General features: G+C 44.9%; 1 protein-coding gene across 1 annotated transcript in view; it reads right to left on the bottom strand.

The window, feature by feature from the left end:
• Positions 1 to 10,761, bottom strand: part of LOC137616593 (DNA repair protein RAD51 homolog 2-like) — a 32,541-nt gene extending 21,780 nt beyond the window's left edge. Inside the window, exon 1 of the mRNA XM_068346486.1 lies at positions 10,629 to 10,761. The gene's annotated coding sequence lies outside the window, so the exon portion shown is untranslated. The remainder of the gene's footprint in view (positions 1 to 10,628) is intronic.
• Positions 10,762 to 12,010: the final 1,249 nt, after the last annotated feature.

Genomic DNA, 12,010 nt, shown 5'->3' with positions numbered 1-12,010 from the left:
AATCCAAAGGATGTTGAAGAGAGAACGTTGCTCAGTCAGGAATTGGATGAGTCTAGTAGGAACTCTATCATCCCTGGAGCAGTTTGTCTCGCTAGGAAGGCTACACCTCCGACCTCTACAATTCCATCTAGCTTTTCACTGGAAAAAGGACAAGACGCTAGAGGCGGTCTCGATCCCGATTTCCGAAACAGTAAAGACTTGCCTGAATTGGTGGAAAGACAATATCAGTCTACGAGAGGGACTTCCCCTAGCAGTTCAGAAACCAAACCACGTTCTATTCTCAGACGCATCGGATTTGGGTTGGGGTGCGACACTGGACGGTCGGGAATGCTCAGGTCTGTGGACCTCAAGTCAGAGGAGCATGCATATCAACGGCAAGGAGCTTTTGGCAGTTCACCTGGCCTTGATGAGCTTCGAGAGTCTCCTTCGAGACAAAGTGGTGGAGATCAACTCGGACAACACCACAGCTTTGGCGTACATTTCCAAACAAGGAGGCACCCACTCCCTGACACTGTACGAGATCGCAAGGGACCTGCTCATCTGGTCAAGAGATCGAGGCATCTCCCTGGTAACGAGGTTTATCCAGGGCGACTTGAACGTTCTAGCAGATTGCCTCAGTCGGAGAGGTCAGGTAATTCCTACCGAATGGACCCTCCACAAGGATGTGTGCAAGAGGCTTTGGGTGACTTGGGGTCAACCCACCATAGACCTCTTTGCAACCTCGATGACCAAGAGGCTTCCAATCTATTGCTCTCCAGTCCCAGACCCAGCAGCAATACATATAGATGCCTTTCTCCTAGATTGGTCTCACCTAGACCTATACGCATTCCCTCCATTCAAGATTGTCAACAAGGTACTGCAGAAATTCGCCTCTCACGAAGGGACAAGGTTGACGTTAGTTGCTCCCCTCTGGCCCGCGAGAGAATGGTTCACCGAGGTACTTCGATGGCTGGTAGACTTTCCAAGAAGTCTTCCTCTAAGAGTAGACCTATTACGTCAGCCACACGTAAAGAAGGTACACCAAAGCATCCACGCTCTTCGTCTGACTGCCTTCAGACTATCGAAAGACTCTCGAGAGCTAGAGGCTTTTCGAAGGAGGCAGCCAGTGCGATTGCAAGAGCGAGGAGAGCTTCTACCATTAGAGTTTACCAATCAAAGTGGGAAATCTTCCGAGACTGGTGCAAGTCAGTATCTGTATCCTCGTCCAGTACCTCTGTAGCCCAAATCGCTGATTTTCTCTTATACCTGAGAAGAGTTCGCTCCCTTTCAGCTCCCACGATCAAGGGCTACAGGAGCATGTTGGCTTCGGTCTTCCGGCATAGAGGCTTAGATCTTTCCAGCAATAAAGATCTACAAGATCTCCTCAAGTCTTTTGAGACCTCTAAGGAACGTCGTTTGGCTACACCTGGATGGAATTTAGACGTGGTCCTAAGATTCCTCATGTCAGACAGGTTTGAGCCTTTACATTCAGCCTCCCTGAAGGATTTCACTCTTAAGACTCTTTTCCTGGTGTGCTTGGCCTCGGCTAAAAGAGTCAGTGAGCTTCATGCCTTCAGCAAGAACATCGGTTTTTCGACAGAAAAAGCCACTTGTTCTCTTCAACTTGGTTTCCTGGCCAAGAATGAACTGCCTTCTCGTCCTTGGCCTAAATCTTTTGATATTCCTAGCTTATCAGAGATCGTAGGCAACGAACTAGAGAGAGTATTATGCCCCGTTAGAGCTCTTAAGTTCTATTTAGCTCGTACTAAGCCTTTACGAGGTAAATCTGAAGCGTTATGGTGTTCGGTTAAGAAACCATCCTTACCTATGTCAAAGAATGCTTTGTCATATTTTATCAGATTGTTAATACGAGAAGCTCATTCCCACTTGAGTGAGGAAGAACGATCTTTGCTTAAGGTTAAGACGCACGAGATTAGAGCTATAGCAACTTCCGTGGCCTTCAAGCAAAATAGATCTCTGCAAAGTATCATGGACGCGACCTTTTGGAGAAGCAAGTCAGTGTTCGCGTCATTTTACTTGAAAGATGTCCAGACTCTTTACGAGGACTGCTACACACTGGGTCCATTCGTAGCAGCGAGTGCAGTAGTGGGTGAGGGTTCAACCACTACACTTCCCTAATTCCATATCCTTTTAATCTGTCTCTTGAAATGTTTTTAATATTGTTTTTATGAGTTGTTCGGAAGGCTAAGAAGCCTTTCGCATCCTGGTTGATTTGGCGGGTGGTCAAAGTCATTTCTTGAGAGCGCCCAGATTAGGGGTTTGATGAGGTCCTGTTGTATGGGTTGCAGCCCTTGATACTTCAGCTCCTGGGAGTCTGTCAGCATCCTAAGAGGATCGCTGGGCTCCGTGAGGAAGACAGACTTACAAGGCAGAGTAATCGTCTAAGTCAACTTCCTTACCAGGTACCTATTTATTTTGGTTTTGTTATATTGATAACTGTCAAAATGAAAAAACTCTTGGCTTATACGCTGTAAACATAATTAACTCTGGTCTCTACCCACCTCCTTGGGTGTGAATCAGCTATTATATATTCACCGGCTAAGTTAAATATTTAAAAATGATATTTTAATTATAAAATAAATTTTTGAATATACTTACCCGGTGAATATATAAATTAAATGACCCTCCCTTCCTCCCCAATAGAGACGCAGCGGGACGAGAAGAATTGAAGGTTTTGTTTACATACAAGAGTGGTATCTGGCCGACAGTTGGCGCTGGTGGGCACACCCGCAACCTTCATAGCGATCGCTCGCGAGTTTTTTGAGTATGTTTTCTGTCGAGCCGCAGAGTTGCAGCTATTATATATTCACCGGGTAAGTACTGTATATTCAAAAATTTATTTTATAATTAAAATATCATTTTTCCCTTGTTTCCTTTCCTCACTGGGCTATTTTCCATGTTGGAGCCCCTGGGCTTATAGCATCCTTCTTTTCCAAATAGGGTTGCAGCTTAGCAAGTAATAATAACAATAATAATTTGACTAAATACATTGTTTACAAGCAGTTTGTCAAGTTTATACATTCTTGGTCTACTGTTGATCAATTCTACATGGAATTTCTTTATAATACTCGGTATCTCTTTTGCTTCTTCCAAATTAATGGTATGATTACAATCATTCATATGTTAAAATAAACTACTTGCCTGGTTTCCTTTACGAACATTATATTTTTTTCAATATTAAACTTACCCGATAATCATGTAGCTGTCAACTCCGTTGCCCGACAGAATTCTATGGAGGGATACGCCAGCTATCACAATACTAGAAGGGGGTGTATTTACCAGCGCCACCTGTGGCCAGGTACTCAAGTACTTCTTGTTGACACCTCCTCAATTATTCCTCTGTCGTGCTTCCGGCAAGACGTTCTGGGATACGCTTATGTTCTTGGAGTATTTTCACGACTTTGGTGAAGTATTTCTCTTTGATTTCGGCTGTCGCTTTACTGGAAAACTTCTATATTAGCTTAGTTAGCTTTTGGAATTAATTTGATTAATTTTGGTGACGAGAGAGTATGAACTCTCGTTCACCTTTCAATGGCCGACCCTTCCCTTAGACGGAAGTGTTGGTGTCTAAGAGAGTATAGACTCTCTTTCTTAATTTTGCTTAACAAAGTTATAGATTTATTTTATATCTCTCCGCCTCTTATAGGCCTCTTCGATTAACTTCCTTTTATTATAAACTCATTAAAATTAATTTTTATATTTGTTTATATTCGACCTTCCTAATAGTAGGCGGTCTTTTACCGAAGTTAATAAACTTTGAGCCCGTCATTTCGGTTTTACCTGTTAACATATTATGCTATTTCCGCCACAGAGTTTGAAAGATTTTCTTTGACAGTCTCGTACTGTTTTCAAAGTTGAACTAACGTTTTGTTTTGTCTCTGCAGTTGTTGACGTTCAGAACGTTCAACTTGCACTCTATCGTTACGATAGAGAAAGAATGTTCACGGTTTCACGTTGCAGTAAGAGTAACCGTGTCTAGCGTTTTGTTCATTCTTTCTTAACTTAATGGTTTTGATCCTAATAAAGGAACTTTTCAGTTTTTTCCTTTAACAATAATATGTTTTAACGATATATATGATTGGGCTCTTCTCTCAGGTTCTAAGTCAAGAGAGAGAGAGAGAGAGATAGAGACGGAGGGAGAAAGAGGATAAACGTTTCATTCAAGCCTGCCAGGCGTACGAGTAACGTCATTATCGATTTTTGCTCTTCTCCCTAGTCTCTTTAGGGGAAGAAACTAAACGTTTCTAGAGTGATCTAGTGTTTAGTCTCTTTCCAACCACTGATTTATCTTTCATTAGATTTTTTCTGTTACATTGTAATTCTGTTTTCGCAATTACTAACTTTGAGAAAGGATAGAATTGCGTATTTCAGGTACAAACCACTTAAGTTTCGAGTTCAGTGAAATATGTGCAAACAGAAATCAAAGTGATAAGTGATTAGTGCGTGAGGGTACTTTTGTGCGCGCCAGTCGTCCTCCCAGTCCGGGACCTCTTGCAAGCTCCCAAGCCCAGGGGAGAAGCAATGTCGAAGGGCATAAGGGTTCAGCAGGCCTTGATCGGCGCACAGAAGTATTCTCGGTGGTTGTGGGCGTGTCCTACCGAGACCGTCACTCCCACCCGCAGACGATTGAGCCCTTATTTTGCTCGTCTGCAGAAGAGATTAGGGGAGAAAATAAAGGCAGAGTAACGCTGGTCTCAGGTCTCAAGACTTCTTAAACGTTAAGTCCAGACCTATGCCAGACGTACGAAGTTAAAATTCACAACCCGAATGCAGTCGTTGGGTTAGCTCTGACTCTCCTAAGTCATCAGTTGATTACACTCCGACTTAGAGGAGTAAGGTTCTGCCACAACAGATCTCTGCTGTTAAGGCTTTACCTCAGCAGAACTTAGTGTCTGCCGACCCCAAGTTAACTCTACTGCAGTCCATACAGTCACAACTTTCGGTCTTGATGCGTGAGTGTCGGGCTGAGAGTGTTGCACCGCCTGCACTCCCTCCACCTGTTCTCGCTGCACCTGTGCTCGCCCAGCCTGCACCTGCTCCGCCTGGTCGCAGCACCATCTGCCAGGCGTACGATGTTGTGAACTCTACTACAGTCCATGCAAGCACAGTTTTCGGACTTGATGAGTGAGTGTCGGGCTGAGAGTGTTGCTCCACCGCCTCCGCCTACACTCCCTCCTCCTACACTCGCTCCGCCTGATCACAGTACCATCTGCCAGGCGTATGATGTTGTGGACTCTACTACAGTCCATGCAAGCACAGCTTTCGGACTTGATGCGTGAGTGTCGTGCTGAGAGTGTTGCACCTCCTGCACCTGTGGTGCACCAACCTCCTGCACCCGTTCAGGCTGTGCTGCACCCGCCTGCACCGGTGGTGCACCAACCTCCTGCACCCGTTCAGCCTGTGCTGCACCCGCCTGCACCGGTGGTGCACCAACCTCCTGCACCCGTTCAGCCTATGCTGCACCCGCCTGCACCGGTGGTGCACCAACCTCCTGCACCCGTTCAGCCTGTGCTGCACCCGCCTGCACTCGCTGCACCCAGTCGCAGCTCCATCTGCCAGGCGTACGATGTTGAACCACTTTCGGAGTTTGCTGTTCACAGTGTTGTTCAGCTTCAGCCTTCTTTAAGGCAACCCTTGCTTTGGGATCAGGAGAGTTACACTCTTCCTCCTCCTCCCCTTGCTTCTCCTCCAGTGGTGCAACTCTCGGTTGGGGTACAACAACCTCTCCCCTCCGTGAGTCTGTCTGCTCAACCAGCGCTGCACCGAGTTCAACCCTCATCTAGGCAAGCTCATCTACACCATGCACTTGCGCCTCAGGAGCCTCAGCTTGCTAGAACTTTACCTTGTTCTGCGCAGCCTCAACCTTCTCATGCTCCACTCATCTCTCAGGAACAGGAACGGACTACTCCGCCTCCGTCCTCCGCTCAGCTGGTACAATCCTTGGGTGCAACTCTTGCTAGGAGTCAACCTCCTTCACCCTTGCACCTGCCTTCTGCTCCGTCTGTTGTTCAGCCTATGCAGTCTGAACCTCAGGTTTTCCCTCAAGTTGAGGAAACCTCTGTTGTTGTTCCAGCTCGTTCTGACTCTGCTGTTCAGCATACCATGGTTTAAACCCCATGCAAGCATGCATTAAGCACTCTAGCACTGGTCATGGAATTTCTGAGAAATGTTAAACGCCATGCACACGCTCTGCTTTCCTTTCAGCAGGCTCTGCTTACAGCAGGCTCTACTTCCTACATGCTCAGCATTCAGCATGCTCTGCATTCAGCATGCTCTGCATACAACATGCTCTGCATACAGCATGCTCTGCATTCAGCATGCTCTGCATACAGCATACTCTGCATACATCATGCTCTGCATACCTTACCGCATGCTTCTCAACACATCTTGGGTTGTTGCCAACTCACTAGACTGTCAAGCAGTTTCATAACGTTGCCTTCTAGTCTGCTGCTTTGCACCAGTGAACCCTCACTCAGAGAACTTAGCTTTTCTAGGATAAGGTCCCTGTAGATGAGAAAGTTCTTTTCTCCCTCCTTCTGATATTCCCTTGAGGACTCTGTCATTTGGAGGGAGCCTTTAGCTGCATAACCTCTTATGGACTTTTATTTAAGCATAACATGCTTACAGGGAAGGTAATGGTTACACTTCAGCCGCTAATCCCGTCTGTTACCACACCTGCTCCCATAGACCTTGAGCTGTGTTGCATGACATGCAATCCAAGCTTAGTCCTTGTTAGAGGATTTTTTGTTTACGGAGTCAATGTGTCACGGGGAAGACGTTCAACAACCAACAGAAGGGACTTGTTGTGACGCAGTGGGCAACCTCAGCAACCCGTTAAGGAGTTGTCTGTACGACCCAGACAGTCAAGACAGATTCGGGTTGTCACTGTACTTCCTCGCTTGCCCATGATTGACAGTTTACAGACTGTGCAGCAGTATCATGATCTTGTGTCCGGCTCCGTCAGACGACTGGCTTTTAAGAGCTCCCTCAAGTCGTCGCTGTCTGGAGATTTTCAAATGGACTATGGATCTGACCAAGGAACTGGGCCTCCTGGTCAATTTTGAGGAGTCTCAGCTCGTTCCATCCCAGACCATTGTCTCCTTGGGTATGGATCTTCAGAGTCGAGCTTTTCGGACTTGTCCGTCGGCCCCAAGGATCTTCCAAGCCCTAGAATGCATCCAGAGCATGCTGAGAAGGAACCGATGCTTAGTCAGGCAGTGGATGAGTCTAACAGGGACACTTTCATCGCTGGCCCTGTTCATCGAGTTAGGGAGACTCCACCTCCGCCCCCTTCAGTATCATCTAGCTGCTCACTGGATAAAGGACATGACGCTAGAGACGGGCTCAGTTCCTGTTTCCGAAGAGATGAGGTCTACTCTAACGTGGTGGAAGAACAGCATTCTTCTCAAGGAAGGTCTACCATTGGCTGTTCAGTCCTCCGACCACCGTCTCTTCTCGGACGCATCGGACACGGGCTGGGGTGCGACACTGGACGGACAGGAATGCTCGGGAACATGGAATCAGGAGCAAAGGACACTTCACATCTATTGCAAGGAGTTGTTGGCAGTTCATTTGGCCTTGATAAACTTCAAGTCCCTCCAGCTTAACAAGGTGGTGGAGGTGAACTCCGACTACACCACAGCCTTGGCTTACATCTCCAAGCAGGGAGGGACTCATTCGAGGAAGTTGTTCGAGATCGCAAGGGACCTCCTCATTTGGTCAAAAGATCGAAAGCTCACGCTGGTAACGAGGCTCATTCAGGGCGATATGAATGTCATGGCAGATCGCCTCAGCCGGAAGGGTCAGGTCTTCCCCACAGAGTGGACCCTTCACAAGAATGTTTGCAGCAGACTTTGGGCCCTGTGGGATCAGCCAACCATAGATCTATTCGCTACCTCGATGACCAAGAGGCTCCTCTTGTTTTGTTCTCCGATTCCAGACCCAGCAGCAGTTCGCGTGGATGCCTTTCTGCTGGATTGGTCCCATCTCAACCTGTATGCATTCCCGCCGTTCAAGATTGTCAACAGGGTACTTCAGAAGTTCGCCTCTCACAAAGGGACACGGCTGACGTTGGTTGCTCCCCTCTGGCCCGCGAGAGAATGTTTCACTGAGGTACTGCAATGGCTGGTCGACGTTCCCAGGACTCTTCCTCCTAGAGTGGACCTTCTGCGTCAACCTCACGTAAAGAAGGTACTCCCAACCTCCACGCTCTTCGTCTGACTGCCTTCAGACTATCGAAAGACTCTCAAGAGCTAGAGGCTTTTCGAAGGAGGCAGCCAGAGCGATTGCCAGAGCAAGGACGACATCCACTCTCAGAGTCTATCAGTCTTTATGGGAAGTCTTCCGAAGCTGGTGCAAGGCCAATGCAGTTTTCCTCAGCCAGTACCAATGTAACCCAGATTGCTGACTTCCTGTTACATCTAAGGAACGTAAGCTCCCTATCAGCTCCTACGATCAAGGGTTACAGAAGTTTGTTGGCAGCGGTTTTCTGCCACAGAGGCTTGGATCTTTCCTCCAACAAAGATCTACAGGACCTCCTTAGGTCTTTTGAGACCTCAAAGGAACGTCGGTTGTCCACTCCAGGCTGGAATCTAGACGTGGTCCTAAGGTTCCTAATGTCATCAGGATTTGAACCGCTCCAATCAGCCTCTTTTAAGGACCTCACATTAAAAAACTCTTTTCCTCGTGTGCTTAGCAACAGGTAAAAGAGTAAGTGAGATCCACGCCTTCAGCAGGAACATAGGTTTCACATCTGAAACGGCTACATGTTCCTTACAGCTCGGTTTTTTGGCTAAAAACGAGCTTCCTTCCCGTCCTTGGCCTAAGTCGTTCGAGATCCCAAGCCTGTCCAACATGGTGGGGAACGAACTGGAGAGAGTACTTTGCCCAGTTAGAGCTCTTAAGTACTATCTAAAGGTCAAAACCATTACGAGGACAATCAGAAGCCTTATGGTGTGCTATCAAGAAGCCTTCTCTACCAATGTCTAAGAACTCAGTTTCTTACTACATCAGGCTTCTGATTAGAGAAGCAAATTCTCATCTGAAGGAAGAAGACCTTGCTTTGCTGAAGGTAAGGACACATGAAGTGAGAGCTGTGGCTACTTCAGTGGCCTTCAAACAGAACCGTTCTCTGCAGAGTGTTATGGATGCAACCTATTGGAGAAACAAGTCAGTGTTCGCATCATTCTATCTCAAAGATGTCCAGTCTCTTTACGAGTACTGCTACACCCTGGGTCTATTCGTAGCAACGAATGCAGTAGTAGGCGAGGGCTCAGCCACTACATTCCCATAATCCCATAACTTTTTAACCTTTCTCTTGAATACTTTTTATGGGTTGTACGGTCGGCTAAGAAGCCTTCCACATCCTTGTTGATTTGGCGGGTGGTCAATTCTTTCTTGAGAAGCGCCAAGGTTAAAGGTTGTGATGAGGTCCTTTAGTATGGGTTGCAGCCCTGTATACTTTAGCACCTTTGAGTTGATTCAGCCTCCCAAGAGGAACGCTGCGCTCAGTAAGGAAGACGATCTTATTAAAGGCAGAGTAACGGTTCAAGTCGACTTCCTTACCAGGTACTTATTATTTCATTGTTATTGTGGATAACTGATTATATGAAATATGGGATACTTAGCTATCCTTTAATCTTGTACACTGGTTTTCACCCACCCCCCTGGGTGTGAATCAGCTACATGATTATCGGGTAAGTTTAATATTGAAAAATGTTATTTTTATTAATAAAATAAATTTTTGAATATACTTACCCGATAATCATGATTTAATCGACCCTCCCTTCCTCCCCATAGAGAACCAGTGGACCGAGGAATAATTGAGGAGGTGTCAACAAGAAGTACTTGAGTACCTGGCCACAGGTGGCGCTGGTAAATACACCCCCTTCTAGTATTGTGATAGCTGGCGTATCCCTCCATAGAATTCTGTCGGGCAACGGAGTTGACAGCTACATGATTATCGGGTAAGTATATTCAAAAATTTATTTTATTAATAAAAATAACATATTTTGTTTAAATATGGTTACGAGATCTTGTCCACTTTGTCCAACATAATAGTCAAATAACCTACAAAAGTTATCAATTGCATTTGCATAAACAATCTGACCATATCCAGTGTATACTTTTGACTTATCTATTGTTATACAAATGCAAAGTGTGCATGGCTTCATATATCACAGAAAATACAACACAAGTGGAAAAGAGAGAGAGAGAGAGAGAGAGAGAGAGAGAGAGAGAGAGAGAGAGAGAGAATGATAAGGATGTATAGGATGGGATGATGACAAGGAGGCAATGGTTTGGGGGATAAGAGTGGCAGGGAAGAAGGGAAGGGAAGAAGTGCGCGTGAATTCCTACACGTCATTGCCCCGTGATATCACACTTCCTGTGTCTGTCCTATTCTCTACTCTACTCTTACAGCTTCACCTTCAAAGATAACAGTATACTCACTAATAAAGCACACTTGGCAGAATACTGTAGTGTCATAAATCCTATGTACCAGAAGTATAATGTACTTGTGAAATCTAAAATTTTCTTAGTTTAATCCAAAAGCATACTTTGGAAATTTTCAATTTTGCATATAATCCACCTAGGAATAAGCACGTGTATGGTAAAAGATGTAAACTCACCGTTCATGCCTGTATGTATTTTCCAAATCAACATATATCACAGCCCTATCACATCCGCCATGCTGTTTTGGCAAAACAGACAGAAGAGATGCATAAAGACACCACTGAGTTTTCCCAACACCACACGGACCTATAAATTCAAAAGAATGATTAATACATAACAAAATATGAAAAATAATATAAAATCACATAATTTTTAACCCTTTAACCCCCAGGCTATTTGGAAATTTCCAACCCTTAACCCCCAGAGGGTTATTTTTTTCACAGCACATTTTGCAGTATATTTTTTCTAAATTGCTCTAACAGCCTTAATTTTTGTAATATAGAGAGGTCAGGTTGGTCTCATTCTCTTGGAAAATGCCTGAATTTTTTCAAAAAATTATCAAAATTATAGCATTTTTTTTGCAAGGACGTACCGGTACGTCCATGGGGGTAAAGGGATGGCTTTTGTGAAACGACCCGTACGTCCTTTGGGGGTAAAAGGGTTAAGTACCGGTAATTTTTATTTTTCCTAACTATACAAAAAATGAATGATCAGTAATTATCTGTCATCATAACACCAACCATCATTGATAATTGATTTGAGTAAGATTAATAAAGAATTAGTAACTTAGAAAATTTTAAAAATCATAAATGAATAGATAACAATAAAACATTCATGATTTTATATAATCTTCTTCCTCTACAAGTTTGTCCCTATTTGGGGTTGCTGTAATGGCTCTTCAACACATTCTTCCATTGCCTTCGGTCCAGTGCATCTTCCTTACTCGATCCCAGCCCCCTCATAACTCTTCACACAGTCAATCCATCAATATTTTGGTCAACTTATCATTCTCCTGCCTGGTAGTCCCATACCCATCATTTTACTTATTGGATGGTCTTCTGTCTCTTTATATGTCCATACCATCTCAGTCTACTTTCTCTCACCTTGGTTGAAGCTGGTGCTATTTTCAGTGTGTCTTTAACATGTTCAATCTTAACTTTATCCTTTCTAATAAGTTCTCATCTCAGCCACATCAATCCTGTTCTCATCTCTCCTCTTAGCTGCTCAGGTTTCGGATGAATACAACACTACGCATTTCACAATCTGGCGCTGGATCTTGCTCTTTTATTAACATCCTAAAATCACAACACCCCACCACATTTCCTCTAGCTATTCCAGCCTGACTGTATCCTACCAGTCAACTCTTCATCTTAGTCATCTGTATTTTGGATCACAGACATTTAAAACTTTCTACCTCTACCAGCTTATGAAAATCAATCTCAAGATCTACCTAACTTTCCCTTTCTGCTTCCTCAAATCCACAGCGCTTTCCAGCAGTCTTGATTCTATTTATTCTCAGACCCCTCTCTTCCAGACAGCTCCTCCATCCCTCTTCTTT

Source organism: Palaemon carinicauda, chromosome 22, assembly GCF_036898095.1.
Source record: "Palaemon carinicauda isolate YSFRI2023 chromosome 22, ASM3689809v2, whole genome shotgun sequence".
In the NCBI taxonomy this organism is placed as follows: Eukaryota; Metazoa; Arthropoda; class Malacostraca; order Decapoda; family Palaemonidae; genus Palaemon; species Palaemon carinicauda.
This window is presented reverse-complemented; position numbering and strand designations above follow the sequence as displayed.